Genomic DNA, 19,710 nt, shown 5'->3' on the forward strand with positions numbered 1-19,710 from the left:
TGTTCAAAATGTATTCCATTTATTGTATAAATTTTAGAAACACTTAATCACATTACCAAGGAAATCCTATCAGAATGTTGACTGTAATTGCATTGAACCTTTAATTTTATAAATTCAATATTCTTACCTAGAACTATGATATAGCTCTCACTTAATTCCCATGTATTTTAAAATGATGAGTTTGAGGTATATTGTTTTTTGTTGTTCCTGAGAATAGAACTTTTTTCATACTTTATAAATGCTTTTTTTCTGTGTTTCCAAGAAATCTGTGGGTCTTGACTACTTTATACCCGTTTTTCAGTTGGATTCTATGAAGACTGATTTCTAAATCAAAGTCTTTAAGTGCGGATAATGATAGTTTAATCCTTTTTAAAGAATGTCCTAGTTGTGTATTTCATCACACTCCAGATCTTTTAAAATATTGTAATGTAAACACTTGCCATTAGTCACATTCGCTTGCATTTCAAACACCTACGTACGGTCCAGCTTCCCAGGATACTTAAGCAGACTTAAATTTCAGCAGGAAGTAGAGACAGGCAGTTTTGTACCTCACATCCCATGGAAATGCAGCTTTCTCCTTTTCCAAGATGTGCTTACTGCTTAGGGATATCACAGATGTTATTGACATTTTACTTTTTTTTTTTAAATATAAGACACATAATTGGAAAATTTAAAAATTATTGAAACTAAGAATAGATATAAGAGTGAGAAAATATGGAGTGTAAAAATATGGAGAAACTCTTTCATGAGACCAGTTTATGATGGAGGTGATGTAATTCACAAATGCTTCATCAGGGATACATATGGATGTTAGCAGAGTTATGTAATCTTGATCAACAGATATTACACGTGGTTCTGTCCTATCATACGTTCTTTTCCATCTATGCCCCTATTTCCTGAAATAGGACTCACTGTAATGGCAGTAGCAGGCATCCTTATTTTAGTTTTTCCAACATGGAGGGCATATGTACATATTTACATTTTAGAAAGGTCACACTGATGGCATGGTGAAGGATGAATAGAGGTAGACAAAACTGACAAGAGTCTGTCTGGTTAGGGACTGAAGTAATATTGTAAAATAAGAAAGTAGAGCAGATCTCTGAGGTGTGAGGAGGTAGAATCAGTTTTTCTGACTGGGTGACTAAGAGGCCTGTGATACTAATATTGGGAACAGAAGAAGAGAAGCAGGTATGGGAGAGGAGATAGTGGGTTCAGCTGTGCACCCTTTGGGTTTGAGATGCCTGTGTGATACCAAGTAGCGATGGTAGCAAACTGAAACTTTGTAACCATTAAACAATACGACCCCCCCCCCCCCATTTTCCCTTACCCCGAACCCCTGGCAACCACCATTTTATTTTCTGTCTCCATGAATTTGACTACTCTAAGCACCTCATATAAGTGAGTCATACAATATTTGGCACTTTCTGTCTGGCTTATCGCAATAGGCATAATGTCTTCAAGGCTTATCCATGCTCTAGCATATTAAAGAATTCCCTTCCTTTTAAAGGTTGAATAATATTCTGTTGTCTATATTTGCCACATTTGGTTATCCATTCGTCTGTCAGTGGCCACTTGGATTGCTTCCACCTTTTGGCTATTGTGAATAATGCTACTGTAAACATTGGTGTACAAATATCTGTTCTGGATCTTTGCTTTCAGTTCTTCTGGGTCTATACCCAGAAGCAGAAGTGTTGGATTATATAACAATTCTATGTTTAATTTCTTGAGGAACTGCCATGCTGTTTTCCACAAGAACTGTACCATTTTACTTTCCACCAGCAACGCGTAAGTATTCCGATTTCTTCACATTCTCAGTGACACTTGTTATTTTCTGTTATCTATCTATCTATTTATTTATTTATTTATTTATTTATTTATTTATTTATTTATTTTTTATTTAATACCCATCCTAAGGGGTGTGAAGTGGTACCTCATTATGATTTTGATTTGCATTTCCCTAATGATTAGTGATGTTGAGCATCTTGCCATGTGTCTTGTTGGCCACTTGTATATCTTCTTTGGAGAAATGTCTGAGTCCTTTGCCCATTTTTAAAACATGGTTATTTATTTTGAGAGAGAGAGAGAGCGAGAGAGAGAGAGAGAGAGAGCGCACATGGGAGAGGGGCAGAGAGAGAGAATCCCAAGCGGGTTCCATGCTACCAGCACAGAGTCTGATGTGGGGGCTTGATCCCATGCACCATGAGATCACGACCTAAGCTGAAATTGAGTGTGATGACTGAGTCACCCAGGTACCCCTGCCCATTTTTTAATAAGGTTGTTTTTGTTGTAGTTGTTGTTGTTGTTACTGAGTAGTAAAGAAGATTTACAGTCCCTAAGGAGAGGGATCAAATTCTGATCATTCACAGAATTTTGATTTCCATTATTTGCAACAAACAACCTTATTCCTTTAGAAAACAGCATATGAAAAGTTGAATTAAAATATGATTAAGTGGAACTCATTTTAGGTACATTTGGCAAAGATCTAATATTTCTAGCTATCTTTGCCTAGCCAGATGCTTGAGATAATTTTTCCACAAAATGAATCAATGCGTATATCTGTTTTGTCCACATTCATAACTATTTCTGAACTCACTCAGAAGTTCTAAGAACTACTGCAGACTCTCGTCTTGTCTACAAAAATACCAGATAAATATATACAAATGACAGTGTTTTTCCATTTTCAGGATATATTTGGCATTAAATTCAAGACAAAAGAAGACACAGACTTTAGCTTGTGGTTTGAGTCCCCCAACCCTCACGAAGGTGTTTGTTGCCATTGCTCTATGCACATCTGAATCTGTTTATAATTTGAGAATAGAGGTGAGAAAGAATGTTGTTTTTCTATTTTGTGACATTTTTGTGGTGGTGTAGATATTTTTATTAAATCCAGCCATGAAATTTCCTTTTTCTGAAGAGATAACACATGAAGTATTTTAAGAGTAAACTATTTAACTAACTACGCTTATATGCGCTAAATAAATCTACACTCAATTGTTTGTAATTGGTTTAGCTGGCTGATTTGTGGGCAATAAATTTTAATAGATTTCTATGATATTCAGCTATTTCTACATCAACAAAAGGAACCATATTATTTTAAGATGCCCCAGAGTATAAAGTAGTGTTTATAGAGGCACTCAGTAAAATGCTGCTTTGTAAATGTCCTAAAATCATTTTCATATGTTATCATTTATTTATTCCCAAGCAGATTGTAAGCAACTCAAAGGAGCTGTTTTTAATCCCATTTTATTGCATAATATAATGGTCTTTGTACAGTGATAGCTAAATAAATGTTGCTGACTGATTGATCTGGCACTAACTGAAACTTTTTTATTGGCTATTCAAAAGTTGTTTTAAATTTTGGGTGGAAGGAAAAGAGACTTTAAAATGTATAGTATTTCTGTTAGATAACTAATGCTTTAATGCTTTTCTGAGGATTTCAAATATAATGGGTGAGTAGACCCATGGGTTCTATGTTGTAAGCATTCCGAATTGCTCTTTGGCCATATCCTATCCAGTTTTATTTACCATAACATTAATGAAATCAACATTCATCAGCCTGTGGCAGACAATTCTATTTTTAAAATTCACTTGCTCTTCTTATGCTATACTCTGAGTTTTTCTTAGTGGTATCTGCAGTTTTGTCCCTGCCACGGCACTTGGTTAGAGCCGGGAAAATCTTCAGTCTAATAAGGTTGGGAGATCACTTTTCTCACCTCTTATAACTTGGAGAGAACCAGCTGTTTCTGTACCAACAAAGTGAGATATGTATTTTTAATTCTCTGGAAACTACACTTTCCAATATGGTAGCCACATGTTACAGCTTAGTACTCAAAATGTGGCTAATCCAAATTGAGATATGCTATAAGCGTAACATACACAATGGATTTCAAAGACAGCGCCGAAAGGGAAAACATCTTCATTTTTAAGATACTTATTCCAGGTTGAAATGACATTATTTTGCATATATTGGGTTAAATAAAATATATTATTAACCTCTCACTTCTTTCCCCTTTGTTTTAATGTAGCTGTTAGAAAATTTAAAGTTACGTATGTGGCTCAGATTAAATTTCTGTTGGACAGGACTGCCCTAAAGCAGATTTCTCAACTCCACCGGTGTTGATGATATGGGTCAAGTAACTTTGTTGTAAGGAGCTGTTCTTTGCATTGTAGGATGTTTAGCAGCATGTCTGGCCTCTACTCACTAAATGCCAGTAAACTCCACCCTCTTCAGCTATGACAACCAAAAGCGTTTCCAGACATTTTTCCAAATATCCCCTGGGGGGCAAGGTTGACACAGGTTGAGAACCATCCTTGAGCGTGTAAAATAGCAATTGTAGTGGCATTCCCTAGAATGTTGCTTTGTACACGTTCTAAGATTCTTTAGTAGGTTTAAAGATTGTTTTATCCAGTACATCACACACAATTTATGGGACCTATTTTTAACCTCACTTTGATGCATAATATATAGTGTTCTGTGCACAGGGGGAAGTCAATAATTGATCTTGATTTTTTTCAACTTTTTCAGTCCTAATTTTCACCACCCCCAACTTTTCTAGGCAGTTAGTTCACAAAGTAGAAGGGGCTGTTGGTCATGCATTAGTCCTTTCAAATCTTGGCATTTAGTGACTGCTGCCAACAGTGCTGTTTTCAGATCCATGAGCAGTGCTATGAGTCAATCAATCAGACCAGACTTATCGCAGGGACAAAGCCTGCATCACCATCGGTATACGAACTGTCTGGGGAAGTGTTGAAGACCAGCCGGGACCCCTGAAAGAGCCCAAAGATACTATAATAGAAGCTCGCTAATTTTAGAAGAAATGATATTCATTTTGGTCACAGCTGTTGGCATTCCAAGTGGTTCTTGTTCTGTCTGTTGAAATGAGGAGGCTGTGTTAGAGGTTTGGTTCAGTCTGAGGATTTGGTGACATCATTTAGAGAATCATTTAGGCTGTCAGTGAATATGTTTTATGTATAGTGAATAACTATTTAAAACTGGTTTATGAGGAAAGGGATGGGATTCCAAAAGCTGACTGGGGGTTGGTTCTAGAAAAAAGTGCCTCATTTATGAGAGGATTTTCTTAAATTGAAGTGGGGACATTGTTTTGCTGAAGAGCATCCAATGTCACTGGCCACTTGTATATAGAAATCTGGGGCCACGGCAAGATTTGCTGGCCACATAGCTTTATCTCTGACTCTTTCCTTTCTTCCTCATATTTCAAGCATTTGAGTGACTTGCTACCAATTTATATGGTCACGGTGATGGCATTGTCTTTTGAATACCATGGTTGAGATATATTTGTAACTTAAGAAAGCCCCTCCGTCCAGTGCCACAAACTTTGTAAATCTCATGTGGCTTTTTGCAGGGGACCCTAGCAATTCTGTCTCACATTGGTTAGTAGGTCAGTTTCTGGCTCATATTGTGGCTTATTTCCTGATATGCTGTGAAGCCACTCGGAATGTGATCATGGCCTATTTATCACAGTCAAATCTATGGGTAACTCTGGTTGAACTCAGTTAAATTTAGCCCATATTTTACAAAAGAGAAATTTTCAGCGTGCCTAGGTGGCTCAGTCAGTTACGCGTCTGACTTTTGGTTTTGGCTCAGGTCATAATCTCATGGTCGAGCCTCACATCGGGGCTGTGCTGACAGCAGGGAGCCTGCTTGGGATTTTCTCCCTCTCCCTCTCTCTCTGCCCCCCTCCCCACTGCTTGTTCTCTCTCTCAAAATAAATAAGTAAATTAAAAAATTTTTTTTTAAAAAAGAGAAATTTTCTATTCCCTGAAAGCTAGATTCCTTGGCTCCTTGATCTTTCTTCTAAACTATGTGCTAATTTCCTTAAGGCCAATATTTATTACCAGGGCTTTAAGCATAGCTAATTCACTATTGACCCCTGACGTATACACTTTGTTACCGAGTGGAGAAAAGTGTTCAGGAAAAATTCTACCCAGAATACAGCCTTTTTCATTTAGAATTTAAAAGTTGGAGAGCTTCAAATCAGGCTGCACGTAACAGTTAGTTGTTCTTTTGATTATGACCTTAAATTATTAGTGTACTTATTTCTGCCAATAGACCCAGAGTGCAGTAAGTGAAGGAACCATGTCTTCACTCAAAAATGTTTGCAGTAAGCACTTTAATGTATCAGAAGGCAGTAAGTTTTTCACGGTATTGGAAAAGCAAGGAAGCCAGATACAACATGGCTTCACATGATTTCACTTTCTGGACTTGTCGATGATAAACCATGTTGCTATCACCCAGACCTGGCTTTTAACAAATATGAAACACAAAAGAGCAAGCTGTGTCCACTTGCCCTGCTAGAAGTAATCTAATTAGGGTACTTGAATTTACCTCCTGACTTGGTAGGTCTTCTTCTTTTTTAAAAATAAATCTTGAAATGATGTTTTTAACTTTAGAACAATAAAAAAATCCCACTCATCCCCTGTCCCCTCACCCCAAAACACTGTCATTATTGCTTTTTGAGCTACATGAGGAAAAGACTAATTTAGAAATCATCATTGGAAAACAGTGAGACTGGGAAATTTAATCAAGTAAATTTAGTGTCAGGCATTCTGCAAATGGGCTATGGTCTAAACTTGGACATAAATCAAACGCATTTGGAAGTCACTTATACTTGGCTGCATAAAATACAATTTTGTGTAATTTGAATACTTTGGCCAATATTAATCTGTAACTGGCAATATGATTTTTTAAATAGTAGGGTTTCATCAAAGTCTCAGGGGCCACAAAGTGCTATTTTACTCTGAATTTTAGTAAATTATAGAGTATCCTTTTTTGAGCAAGCAAATAAGCAATAATAGAAATAACCCACCCTATCTGGACCACCCTATTTTGTTTCTACCATTTTACTCAGTCCTCACATTCCAGAAAATTGTTTATTAAAAACTTCGCTTGCTCAAAGAGAGATTTATTTATCAAATGTGCCTGCTAAGTACAAGTACATTCAAGTTTTTTGGTTTTTTTGTTTTGTTTTGTTTTTAGAGAGAGAGAGAGAGAGAGAGAGAGAGAGAGAGAGCGGGGCGGGGGGGGGGGGGAGAGAGCACAAGCTGGGCAGAGGGAGAGTGAGAGAGAGAATCTTAAGCAGTTCCACACCCAGTGGAGAGCCCAGTGTGGGGCTCAAACTCAATACCATGAGATCATGACCTGAGTTGAAGTCAAGTGTCAGATGCTTAACCGACTGAGCTACCCAGGCACCCCTATTCAAGTTTTTTGAACTCTGATTACCTGAGCCACTTGTTTTGTCTCAAATCCTGTTTTGCATTGTTTTGCTTTATGTTGCAATGAGCCACTTCACAGGTGTATGTTTTATTTTCATTCCACCTCCATGGCTAACCAAGATTATAAAGCACCTGAAGATCAATGCCCAATAGCTTTGATATAGTTTGTATTCCCTATGGCACTGAGGAGATCATTGTAAGCACATAGCAGACCGAATAATATTGAATTGCCAATATTAATTTCATAAAGAAAGGGCTTTTCATTGGTTTTGTTCCTTATTATATCTTTGATGCTTATAACAGTCCCTGACATAGTGTAAGTAGCCAGCAAATAGTTTTTGAATGAATGAATGGACCCCAGTGATAATTTATACTAATTAGGTCTTTCTTAAAAATGCAGAGGATAGTTCATACTGGCACTATTGACAAGTGTTACTAGAGTTTTGAGTATTATTCACTGCTTTTTCTCACACTGATTTAGTGGACTTTTTAGATCACTACTATATAAATTACTTGATAGATTACCACCCCCCCACCCCCCCACCCCCCCGCATTTTAATTTTGCGTTAGTCTGAACCTGGCCTTAGAATCTTCATTCCAAAGAAATTTGCAATCAAAGAAAACAAGGAAACATCCCCCTGCCCCTAGGACCGTGAGCACTCTCTCAGGCAGAGCTGGGGAAAGGACAACAGGCACCAGCTCAAAGTAAAAGTAATCCCATTTTTCTTGATGTGAGAGTGGGAGATAATTCCCTCTTTAAGCTCCGTTGGGTAAAAGAAAGCTGGTTTAACTTTTTTCCTTATCTGTTGTTTATCTATGTATCTACCTACCTACCTACCTACCTACCTACCTACCTACCATCTATCGTCTATCAAGAGAGGGCCAAGGATTGCACTTGCTCACTGTTTGCAGGGACAGCTATTCAAACCACCTAATATGTATTCAACTTTGTGCATGTCACTCATTATATAATCATAGCAAAATTTATTAAATTCTTACTAAGTATGCTAGCCATTTTGACTCACATGGAAAAAAAAATCTCATGCAACCCTTAAAACAATTCCTGAAGTTGATACTATTTTTTATCACCTCTATTTTGAAGGTAAGGGAACTGAGGCTCCGAGCAGTCAAAGTACAAGGTTCAGAGGCTAATAACACATGAGCATCCTCTCTCCGCCCGCAAAAGCAGCTCCTTACCCTTCGCGGCTTCTCGCTCCCCAAATTCACCTCTCCGAGCCTTGTGCCTGCTTAATTCTGCTGAATTCAGGTTGTGCAGATCGTTGTGTTAATCCTCCAATCAGTTTTCTAGGTGTGTAGGATGGTTTAGTCTTTGTCTGGCTGTATTTCATTGATGCGAGACACACAAAAAACTTTCATGCTGTTCTGCCATCTTGGCTCCTCTCTAATAACACATGACCAAAGTGAGATTTCAAACTGGGAGATATGATTCCAGAGTGTGGACTTTTAATACTAGGATAAAATGCCTTAGTGGCACTTATATTGTTGTTTTTGCTTTTCTTACTTGATTGTGAGATTCTTTAGGGCATGAAAGGAATCTTGTTCATCTTTGTATTCCTCACAATACCTTTAGCATACCAACACCTTGAACATAGTGGATGCCTAGGAAATGTATGAGATGGAAGACATAGCTTTTAGAGTTGAAACATGGAGACCTATGTGCCATAGCAATTAACAAATGACCCTGTGTTTTCTCTGAATCTCACTGACTTGGATGCATTTACACATATATTTTTAATTTTTAGCAAGTTAAAAAAATATAGAAGTAAGAAGAAAGCTCAAAAATACTATGACTCACTTTTGAGTCATCTTAATTTACCGCTTACTTTTTATCTTCTTTTCTTCATAGCAGGTAGTGTGAAAACCAACTTGGGAATACTGGTAGTTAAGAATGTGGGATTTGTTTGCTTTTGCCTTGGAAAATAGAATCTGCTGCACATGATTGAGTGTTCTCAAAGATGAGCTTTGACCTGGGGGTACTCAAAGAGAAGGTGAATTGTGGCTGTTGTTACAGAGGTGGTGAAAATATTCTATGAAAACATTTGGATGAGTTGGACTCGAGAATATTTTTTCCTTCGCTTTGGAGTCAGATGGGAACTGGCCAAGAAGGTTTGTGTAAAGTGGCCTTCTCTAATCTGGGTGTCTGCCAGTGAGGTCCTGGGGCAGTTAAGTTTTTATATTGATTTCAGATTTCCCATATCTTGTATCATAGTTACATTATATGGCTATGAGCATCGGTAGCAGCATCTCTGCAAGATGATAATGATCATCATTGTCTGAGGAGCCACTGATGTGATTGGTTATAGTCCAAGAGGTTGACTAAGCCGTGTTCACCGGAAAGCTTACTGCATTAAAAGGCAATGCATATTTATGCATATACTCTTCTATTCTGCCCCTGCTCTTATATCCTTGGGTGAGGGAGTGAAGCCAAGGTCTTTTGTAAAGATTCAACCTCTTTCTCCATCTGAATTTGCTGGTTCTCAGATTGTCATTTGTGATAGGAAATAGGATATCCTGTTCAGGCCTGCTAAGGTAGTCCCCCAAATCTAAGACTGGAAGCTATTTCTTGGTATTTAAGGTCTTTGATCAACTCTTAGTAGCATGGAGCTCATTGAGTATATGCTTCCTCATTAGTGTGCAGGGAAGAAGGATGTTTGGTAGAACAGGATTTGGATATTTTTGGATTTCTGGTTATCATAGTATCTAAACTGTATCAGTTTTATCTTCTCTAAATATTGTCAAAGCTTATGACATTATTTTGGATGCTTCAGGGTTAATAAAATATAGATAATTTCTATCTTAACGCATATTGATAAAGAATAGTGGGAGTAACGTAATTACATGATGGTGGTTTGGCAAGTACAGACTCAAAATAAGTAGGTTTTTGGTGGATGGGTTTATATTAACAGGATTAATTTGTTGTATAGCCCAAGGTTATTGTTCTTTCATTCCTGAAGGTCTCGCTAGTGGAAATAGATAGAGAAGTTCCCCGTATAAGATGCATTTTAGATCAGAATTCTGCGTTGATTATGGAATGTTGGTGAGGTAGAAAGAGAACAGGTCTGAGGGTCAAGAAACCTGGGTTTCTCTCATCAACTCATTTTTTTTTGGATTGGGACAAGGGACATTTTTGTGTCCCCATCTGCAAAGTAGAATAACTGACTCTGGTTTCTATGTTGCTTTTCCCCTTCTAGTGCTCTGTGCTTGATGTGTCCCTGTTTGAAGGCAAGCCCATCTTAGACTGAAATACACTTGCTGGAGAAAAGATTGGATTTCAGAAGTGGAAAATTTTTATTGCTCCTAATATTCCCTTGTCCCTCCTTCTTTCTCCCTTTTGGTGAAATGTGGATGGCATAGTAAGGAAACTGTGATTCAATAGATTAACGTCCTTAAGCTTTGTGGAAATCATTTCTCTTCTTCTTCTTCCCCTGGTCAGCTAAAGGTCAGTGCCGTTAGCTTGTTTATCACACTCTCCTTTTCCATTCCTCAGCCTCTCCCTTAATTAAGATCTCAGTGATAGGCTAGTTGATTGTCAAAAAGTTCCAGAAATGGCTTGGTGTTAGTTGTAACACCCTATATGGGTGACAGTGGGAGCTCCAGGGGTCTATTATGAGGGTCAACCAGCCACGATGGACAGAATATATTCCTGGAATGAGGCCCAATGCAACATGGACAAAAAAATGTTAAGTGTATGTTCCATTTGAGGCATAGGAGTCTCTCCAGAAATAAATGCATGTGGCTGGCATGTGCTTCTGAGGTTTGTGGGAGCACCAAGGTGGAAATGCTGGACACTTAAAGAGTCAGAGCCCATATATACTGACTCCTTCGTTTCTCATTCTGTGAGTAAAAATAGCCTTACGACCTGGTGATGATCTCAGTCAGTCCTTGCTTGTCCTTCTCTTCTTCTATGAGCTATTGTTTATTCTGTAGAATTTTTACGAAGTCTCTTATAAGCAGGGTACCTAGTGAAGTTTTATTTTAAAACTACCACACAAACTTTACAGGAATTTGTCTCCACATTTAAATCTGGCCCAAGATAGACTCCCCCTCCACCTATTTATATTAGTTAGAGAAGAGTACTCCTGTGTACTTTTTGGCAATGCAGTGTGCAAGTACAGTTTACACCTCCAATTTTGGTAAAGCTGGATCTTCTGATATATTTCTCAATTAGAAACAAGCTAACAGGGGCGCCTGGGTGGCTTATTCAGTTGAGCGTCCAACTCTTGATTTCTGCTCAGGTCATGATCCCAGGTTTCATGAGTTCGAGCCCTGAATCAGGCTTTGCTTGGGATTCTCTCTCTCTCTCTCTCTCTCTCTCTCTCTCCCTCCCTCCCTCCCTCCCTCCCTCTCTGTCTCTTCTCCGCTCACACTCATGCTCTCTCTCAAAATAAATACATAAAAACTTCAAAAGAAACAAACTAAGAAATCAAAACACACAGATTTTTTTTTTCCTCATGAGGAGTGAGTGTTGAAATGAGAGGTTTTTTGTTTTGTTTTGTTTTTTCTTTTCAGAACCTTACAGGATAAATAGACTGTTCCATCTCCATTAGATTTTAAATCCCATGGAGGAATCATTCATGCTTTCCTGTTTGTTGAGTGGGTTGTCCATGGTCACATGATGACTCCAGTTCAAGGATGATGTTCCATGTGGTGCTACCACTTCCTTCAACAGTCACAGGCACATCTGGCTTTAGCCTAAGGCACACAAATCTTCTGGAGGTTTGAGGGAACAGCAAGACCACAGCTGAAAGCACATAAAAGTGAGAAAGCTCTTGAGATTCTCTAGACAGCCAAATATTTACTGTGTGTCTTTCTGAATACGGTGTTGGGCTCGTTGCAAAGTAAACACCTCAAGGCCAGGCTTGCATCAACCTGAAAGAGTGGAACATTTTCCTAGTGATTCAGTTCTTTTCAACAAGGATTTATTGAGCTACCCAACACTGTTTGCAATGGAAAATACAAAAGAAGTCCAGCAATTGAGGGCATGATCACAGCTCTTGAGCAAATTTTGATCTGCCTGAGAAAACAAAATTTAACGATAAAAAGTATAATGCAGTATTTAATTGATTCTGAAGGGCAGATACCTTCCAACTTCCTAACATTTTTCACGCCATGGTGCACACAGAAAAAAAAAATACTTAAATAGTATATGGATAAATTTGGAAGTAATTGAGGGTTACATATATGGGATTTGAGTGAAAAAAAACAAAAACAAAAACATTTTTATACTGTGTAATTGTGGTAAGAAAAATGTAATGCAAAAATATTAGAGGATATATCAAATATTGAATTTGTGGAAACTTTCCAAAAATTTTTTTCAAATATTTTAAGGAGACTTGAAATTGCTTTTATGAACATAATCATTTTTTTTTAACATTTATGTTTGAAATGGCTGCATATAATTCCTGATTAAGACATTCTAATGATGCTAACTTCAGAGTTTTGAGAACCACCATTAGTGAGAAAATTGGTTCAAACACATATGTGAAACAAAGTTTAAAACAAATTTTAGCACAATTGAAAAGTTGATATTAGCTGAAATTATATTTAAAGACTGTAACAGCTCTTCCTTTGCTTTTACTGACAAATGAAGTTAATTTTCCAGGTTTTTCAAACAATAATGAAACATTAATTTGTAGAATTCTTGTGAAGTTTTTTATCGAGATGAAATTCATAGAACACATTATTAGCCATGTTATTTTATTTTATTTTAGTTTTTAATGTTTACTTATTTTTGAGAGAGAGACATGGAGTGTGAGTTGGGGAGGGGCAGAGAGAGAACTGAAACATTATACCTGTTGAACAGCAATTCTTCATTTTCCCCTTCCTCGTTCTACTTTTTGTTTCAATGAATTTGACTATTTTAGATACTTCATATAAATGAAATTATGCAGTATTTGTCTTTCTGTGACTGTTTTTTTTCAGTTAGCATAATGTCTTCAAGATTCATTCATGTTGTCACATATGGCAGAACTTCCTTTCTTTTTTTAAAGCTGAATGATATTCCGTTGTGTGACTATATCACATTTTGAAAATCTTTTCATCTATTGATGGATACTTAGGTTGTTTCCACATGTTGGCTATTGTGAATAATACAGCAAGAAACATGGGAGTGCATGTATCTCATTGAGATCCTGATTTTAGTTCTTTGGAAAAATACTCAAAAGTGGGATTGCTGGATCATATGTATGGTAATTATATTTTAATTTTTTATACTGCTTCTCATAGTGGCTGCACTATTTTGCATTCTCACCATCAGAATAGAAGAGTTCCATTTTTTCCATATCTTTGCCAACACTTATCTTATGGTTTTTTGATAATGGATGACCTAAAAGGTGTGCGATGGTATCTTGTGATTTTGATTTGTATTTCCTTGATAATCAAGAGTGTTGAGAATCTTTTCATATACCTGTTGGCCATTTAAATGGCTTTTTTGGAGAAAAGTCTATTCAAGTCCTTTGCTCATTTTAAACCAGGTTATTTGGTTTTTTGCTATTGAGTTGTAGGGGTTCCTTCCTTATATATTTGAATATTAACCCCTTATCAGATATATAATTTGTATTTTCTTCCATTCCAAGGTTGCCTTTCACTCTGTTAATTTTTTTTTTCTCTGTAGAGGCTTTTAAATTTAATGTAATCCCACTTGTCTATTTTTGCTTTTGTTACCTGTGCTTTTGGTATCATATTCAAGAAATCATTACAAGACCAATATCGTGAAACTTACCCCTTTATTTTCTTCTAGGAGGTTTACAGTTTCTGGCCTTACATTTAAGTCTTTTTTGGGTTGATTTTTGTGTATGGTGCAAGATTGAGGGTCTCAATTTCATTCTTTTATGTGGATATTGTTTTCCCAGAATCATTTGTTGAAGAGATTATTCTTTGTCCACTGAGTATTCCTGGCACCCTGTTGAAGATCAGTTGTCCATATTTGCATGGATTTATTTCTGGGCTCTCTATTTTGTTCCATAGGTCTCTATGTGTATCCTTATGCTAGTACCACACTGCCTTTTGATTACTTTAGCTTTGTAGTAAGTTTTGAAATCAGGAAATGTGCATGTTCCAACTTTGTTTTTACTTTTCAATATTGTATTGGCTATTCTGGCCCCTTGCAATTCCATATGAATTTGAGGATTGAATTTGCATTTCTACAAAAAAGGACTTTGGAATTTTGATAGGGATTGCATTGAATCTGTAGATAGTTTTGAAAAGTATTGCCATCTTTATACTGTTTTCTTCTAATCCATGAATATGGGATGTCTTTCCATTTATTTAGGTCTTCTTTAATATCTTTCAGCAGTGTTTTATAGTTTTTCAGTGTACAAGTCTATCATCTCTTTGATTAATTTTATTTCAAGGTAGTTTATTCTTTTGGATGTTATTACAAATGGAATTTTTTGGATCTTGTGCCCTGAAAATGTGCTGAGTTTCTTACATCTGGTAGGGGTTTTTTTTGGTGGAGGGGGGAGGGGTAGATCACCTTTCAGATTTTCTCTCTGTATAATCATGTCATCTACAATAGAGATAGTTTTACTTCTTTCTTTCTAATTTGGATTCTTTTATTTCTTTTTTCTTGCCTAATTGTTCTGTCTAGGGTCCCAATACAATGTTGAATAGCAGTGGTGAAAGCAGGCATCCTTTTCTTGTTCCTGATCTTTGGAGGAAAGCTTTCAGTCTTTCATTATTAAGTACCATATTAGTTGTTGATTTTTCATAAATGTTGAAGTCTACATTATGTTGAGGAAATTCCTTCCTATTCGTAGTTTACTGAGTGTATTTTATTGTAAAAGGACATTGAATTTTGTCAAATGCTTTTTCTGTGTCTAATGAGGTAGTCATGTGTTTTTTAGCTTTATTAATGTGGTATATTACATTTATTGTTTCTCTTATGTTGAATTGCCTTAGCAATCCTGGGTTAAATCTCACTTGATGGTGATATATAATCCTTTTAATGTGCTGAGGATTTTTTGATAGTATTTTGTAGAGGATTTTCACATTTATGCTCATAAGGGATATTGGTTTATAGTTTTCTTTTCTTGTGGTTTCTAGCTTTGGTAACAGTGTAATGCTGATTTCATTGAATGTATTAGGAAGTATCCCCTCCTTTTCTATATTTTGTGGAAGAGTTGAGCAGAACTGGTGTTAAGTCTTCTTTAAATATTTGGTAGAATTCATCATTGAAGCTATTTTGTTCTAGAATCTACTTTTTTGGGAGGCTTTTGATTACTGATTCAATGTTTTTTACTTATTGTAGGTCTATTGAGATTTTCTATTTCTTCCTGAGTCACTTTTGGTAATTTCAGGTTTGTAGGAATTTGTCCCTTTCATTTAGATTATCTAATTTGTTGGTGTACAGTTGTTCATAGTGTTCTCTTGTAGTTCTTTCCATTTCTATAAGGTTTAGAGTAATTTCTCCACTTTTGTTTCTGATTTTAGTTATTTGCATTTTTTCCTCTTTTTTTCTATAGCTAAAAATTTGTCAATTTTGTTGATCTTATCAAAGAACCAACCTTTGATTTTGTTGTTTTTCTATTCTCTATTTTGCTTATCTCCATTTTAATCTTTCTTATTTATTTCCTTATGCTAGCTTTGGGTTGACTTTGCTCTTATTTTCTAGTTTTTAAGATACAGATTCTTCCCTCCCTGCCCCTGCCACCACCCTGCCCCACAGGATTGTTAAGGGTTGCAGTTACCATTGGTTTAGACACTTTCCCAAACCATTTTTTTCCAGAAATAATATTCCTTGTTATGTGTGGTCACTAGATTCTCTATTCCATTGTCTCTGTGGACAGCCAGTGATCTGGCAGAACTTTCCTTAAATTCCTTGATTCAGTAAGAAAAGAAGAAAGTAAAAGGGTGCCTGGGTGGCTCAGTTGGTTAAGCATCTGACTTCAGCTCAGGTCCTGATTTTGTGGTTCATGAGTTTGAGCCCTATGTTAGGCTCTGTGCTGACAGCTTAGAGCCTGGAGCCTGCTTCAGATTCTGTGTGTCTCTCTCTCTCTCTCCCCTTCACCCACTTGTGCTTTCTCTGTCTCTCTCTAAAATAAATAAACATTAAAAAACTTAAAAAAGAAGAAGAAGAAGAAAAAAAAGCTGTTTGACTCTATAAATCCTTTGACAGATTCCATCAGGGAAGCTAGCTTCAGCCTAGAGGATTATAAAATAATGGCCACCCTCTGTGGTTGTCCCTTGGTGATCTACCAGAGAGATCAAAATGTACAAGCCACTGATGTTTGGGGTATAAAATCTTTATATCCCACCTGGGTACCAGCAAGCCAGATTTGGAAATTAGGCCATTGTAGTCATAGCTGCCTGTTGCAAAGCTGTAGTAGGAGATAGTATTTGCTAAGCGAAATGTCAGTATTCACTGGAATTTATTAGCCTCTTCTTAAAAATTTTGTCCTTATTTTTTATTTTTCCCAAGTTTTAATTTGAATTTGAGTTAGTTAACATACAGTGTAATTAGCCCCTTTCTTAATTGCACCCCCCCCCCCCCACCTTGGATGCTGTAGGTGTGGAACTAGACCCCAGAGTTCCCAAATAGTTGATTCTGATGGTTCTTGCCAAGGATTGTTTTTGGAAGAGGTACTGATTCCTGGAGCTTCCTATTCTGATATTTTCTGTGGTGTCACTCTTCACATGATGTCTTTTAAATAAATATCCTGCAACTGGGTTGTATAATATTAAAAAGTTAAGATCAACCTTAAGTGGACAAAGTATCCAAAATAGGTGAAGACAGAAATTTGGGTCTGCTGCTTAGATATAAGCCTTCCAGGAGTTCCTGTCCCATCTAATTTCCCATCTCTGACCCCACCACTAGTCCAGGCTTGGACTACCCTTTGCAACTGTTTCATCCATTATGGATGATGGCTAGTCCAAAGCTGGCTGCTGACACAGATGACCTGGCAGTAGAGGACCCTCCTCATTGTGCTGTGCATGCCGGGTGGAGCAGCACATGCTAGAAACAACTAGTCATGATGCTTCTTATGGGAACCAAGGGGATTATAGCTGCTCATGGCCAGAAGTGGTAAGTCTGGAACACTCCAGTCACCCCAGTTACCTCAAGCTCTCTCTGGATGCCCCAAGTGGTGAAGAGACTGATTATGACCAGTGTAATCCATTCTTAGGCCATAAATGTGTTTGGCATACTGTTTGGAAAGCCCTGGGTAGGCAATAATGCTAAAAAGATTTGGTTTTGTTTTTAAGCTAAACACGATATGAATAAAACATATGATCTTACTTCATGGATAAGTAACACTCATAAGCCTGTATACTTGGTAAAGAGAAGATTTGGGGTTCAGACCTGTAGCTGTCTTACTAAAACCCTCATTTGTCTCCTCTGTGCTGTGCTGCCTCTGTCTTGGCGAGTGTAGGGGTGTTGAAGACCAGAGTGATCAAAGAGGGCTTCCTGGAGTATTGTAGTTACTACTTACCATTGTGCTTACTACTCCAAGTAGGCCAAGTAGATCTTGGGGCAGCAGAGAGCAGGAGAGGGTGCATTTTACGTGAAGAGAGCTGCAGACATTTCCAAAGGTATTAGAATAGCGTTTACAAATAAATTTGGGGAAGAGAAATGAGGGTGGTGCCTCATCATGTATAATTCTCTTCAATCTAAGTGGGATGTTTTCAGCTTTATGGTGTCTTATAACATTTCGTTCCTCACTACTGATGTATCTGTTCTTTAAAGCATGAAGTTCAAATGGTGGAGGGGAAAGTGCCCCCAGTAGAAGTCAGAGAACCTAGTTCTTGACAATGATGGGCAAGTCATTCTTCTCTATTTTGATATCCCTTCAATACTCTCAAATTTGGTTCATCTGCTTCTCAGAGTGATTAACCCAAAGCAGGCCTCAAAGTTTTTTTGTGGATTCACTGCTGGGAATATTAATTTACTGATTTTAGTACTTTAGCCCGTGGATGTGTAAAATAAATTAAGCCAATAGCCAATCAAGGCTACAAATGAGAGCAATAGACCTTTCCAAAGTGTATTGCATTGTTTCAAAATCTGTACAAATAATCTTCCTCTGTTGATAATCCATTGATTATCAAAAAATAATGTTGGTGTGGTTGTCTACAAGTAATACCATTATTGTTTATTTTAAAAGAACAATTCTTAATCATTGGTGTGTGACCTTTAAGTAATCTCTTGGTGGGCTTACCAGGAGTAGAGGGTTTTCAGTATGCGGCAGTTAGCAACATGACTGCTCTGAGAATCCATCCTTTTTGTCTGTTGTTTTTGCCCTTTGTCTCCGAAAGTTGTGGCTTCAAAGGAACAAGAGGCCTTATTAGCAGTGGTAAAGGCACTAGAGTGAACGGCATGTCATTGTTGGCAGGCCTAAGCTTTGGGAAAGTTCCTGGCCACAGAAGGAAGCGCTGCTCCCTTTATTGCTTGTTTTAGGCGAATTATTATGTTCAGTGCAATGAATAGTTATGGTTGGAGTAGGAAGCTGGGAAGTGTGTTTAAATTAGAATCAGATGACTAAGGGCAAGTGAGTACACATATTTCACACGCTTTCTCCAGTGAGGTGGAGCAGATTATACATATGGGTTTAGAGACAAGAAAATAATTTCTAGAAATTGATCAAAGCTCAATATTTTAATACCATAGCATGAAGGAATTCATACTTAGGGAACAAGAATGTAGCTTGATCCTTGGTTCCTTCAGAAGTGAGTAGCTGCCTTTATGGTTCCTGTGGATTGTCCCTGCCAGTGGATTCTTCCTGCCATCCCCCTTGTGCTGGCTTTTAGGTCCTTCACTTGCTTATTACCTCCTCTAGTGAAGAGGATTGGAAGCCAGCACTGGGAACAGGGCAGGAAGAGCAACCCCTGGTTGGAAATTTAGTTTCTCATTTTTAGTTATGAGACAGGGTTTGCAGTGGAGGAAACTGATGCTTATAACGTAGTGTGTGGTTTGGGAGGCAATCAATAGGTAATTTACCCATGCTGCCCTTCTTTCTCTCCTGCCATGCCCCGCATGATCGGGACCTGACTGTATAGCATTCTCTTATGCTCTGGAAGATGCCCTTTGAGGGTATATGGAAGGGGGAAGAGGAAGTTTTCCTCAGTCTTTCTTGATATGGATCCCACTCTTTTAAGTGTATAGTGTCCTCTTGGCTGGGCTGTTATTATCAGACCAGTGGCTTTCCTCTTTTATAATTACGATGGAAATGGGTGCAGAGAAAACAGATTGCAATTTGGAGAGTTGTTACCGAGTTTCTTTGCGAAGTGGTAGCTGTTTTAGGAGATGAAAATGCTAGTTTCCAGCACTGGCCTGCTGCTGACCTTTGGCTCCTAGTTAAGAGTTATGATTTTGCCCCGGTCTGGAGTTATCTGTTCTCATTTCTGTCCATGGGAACTACTTTTAAAATATTTTAAGTGACATACATCTTCCTGTCTATTGTTATCGACAGGTACATTCTGGTGACTTGGGTCTTTGTGGGCAGATTGGTCAGTGAGTCACAACTT

This window comes from Panthera leo, chromosome B4 (assembly GCF_018350215.1).
Source record: "Panthera leo isolate Ple1 chromosome B4, P.leo_Ple1_pat1.1, whole genome shotgun sequence".
NCBI classification, from domain to species: Eukaryota; Metazoa; Chordata; class Mammalia; order Carnivora; family Felidae; genus Panthera; species Panthera leo.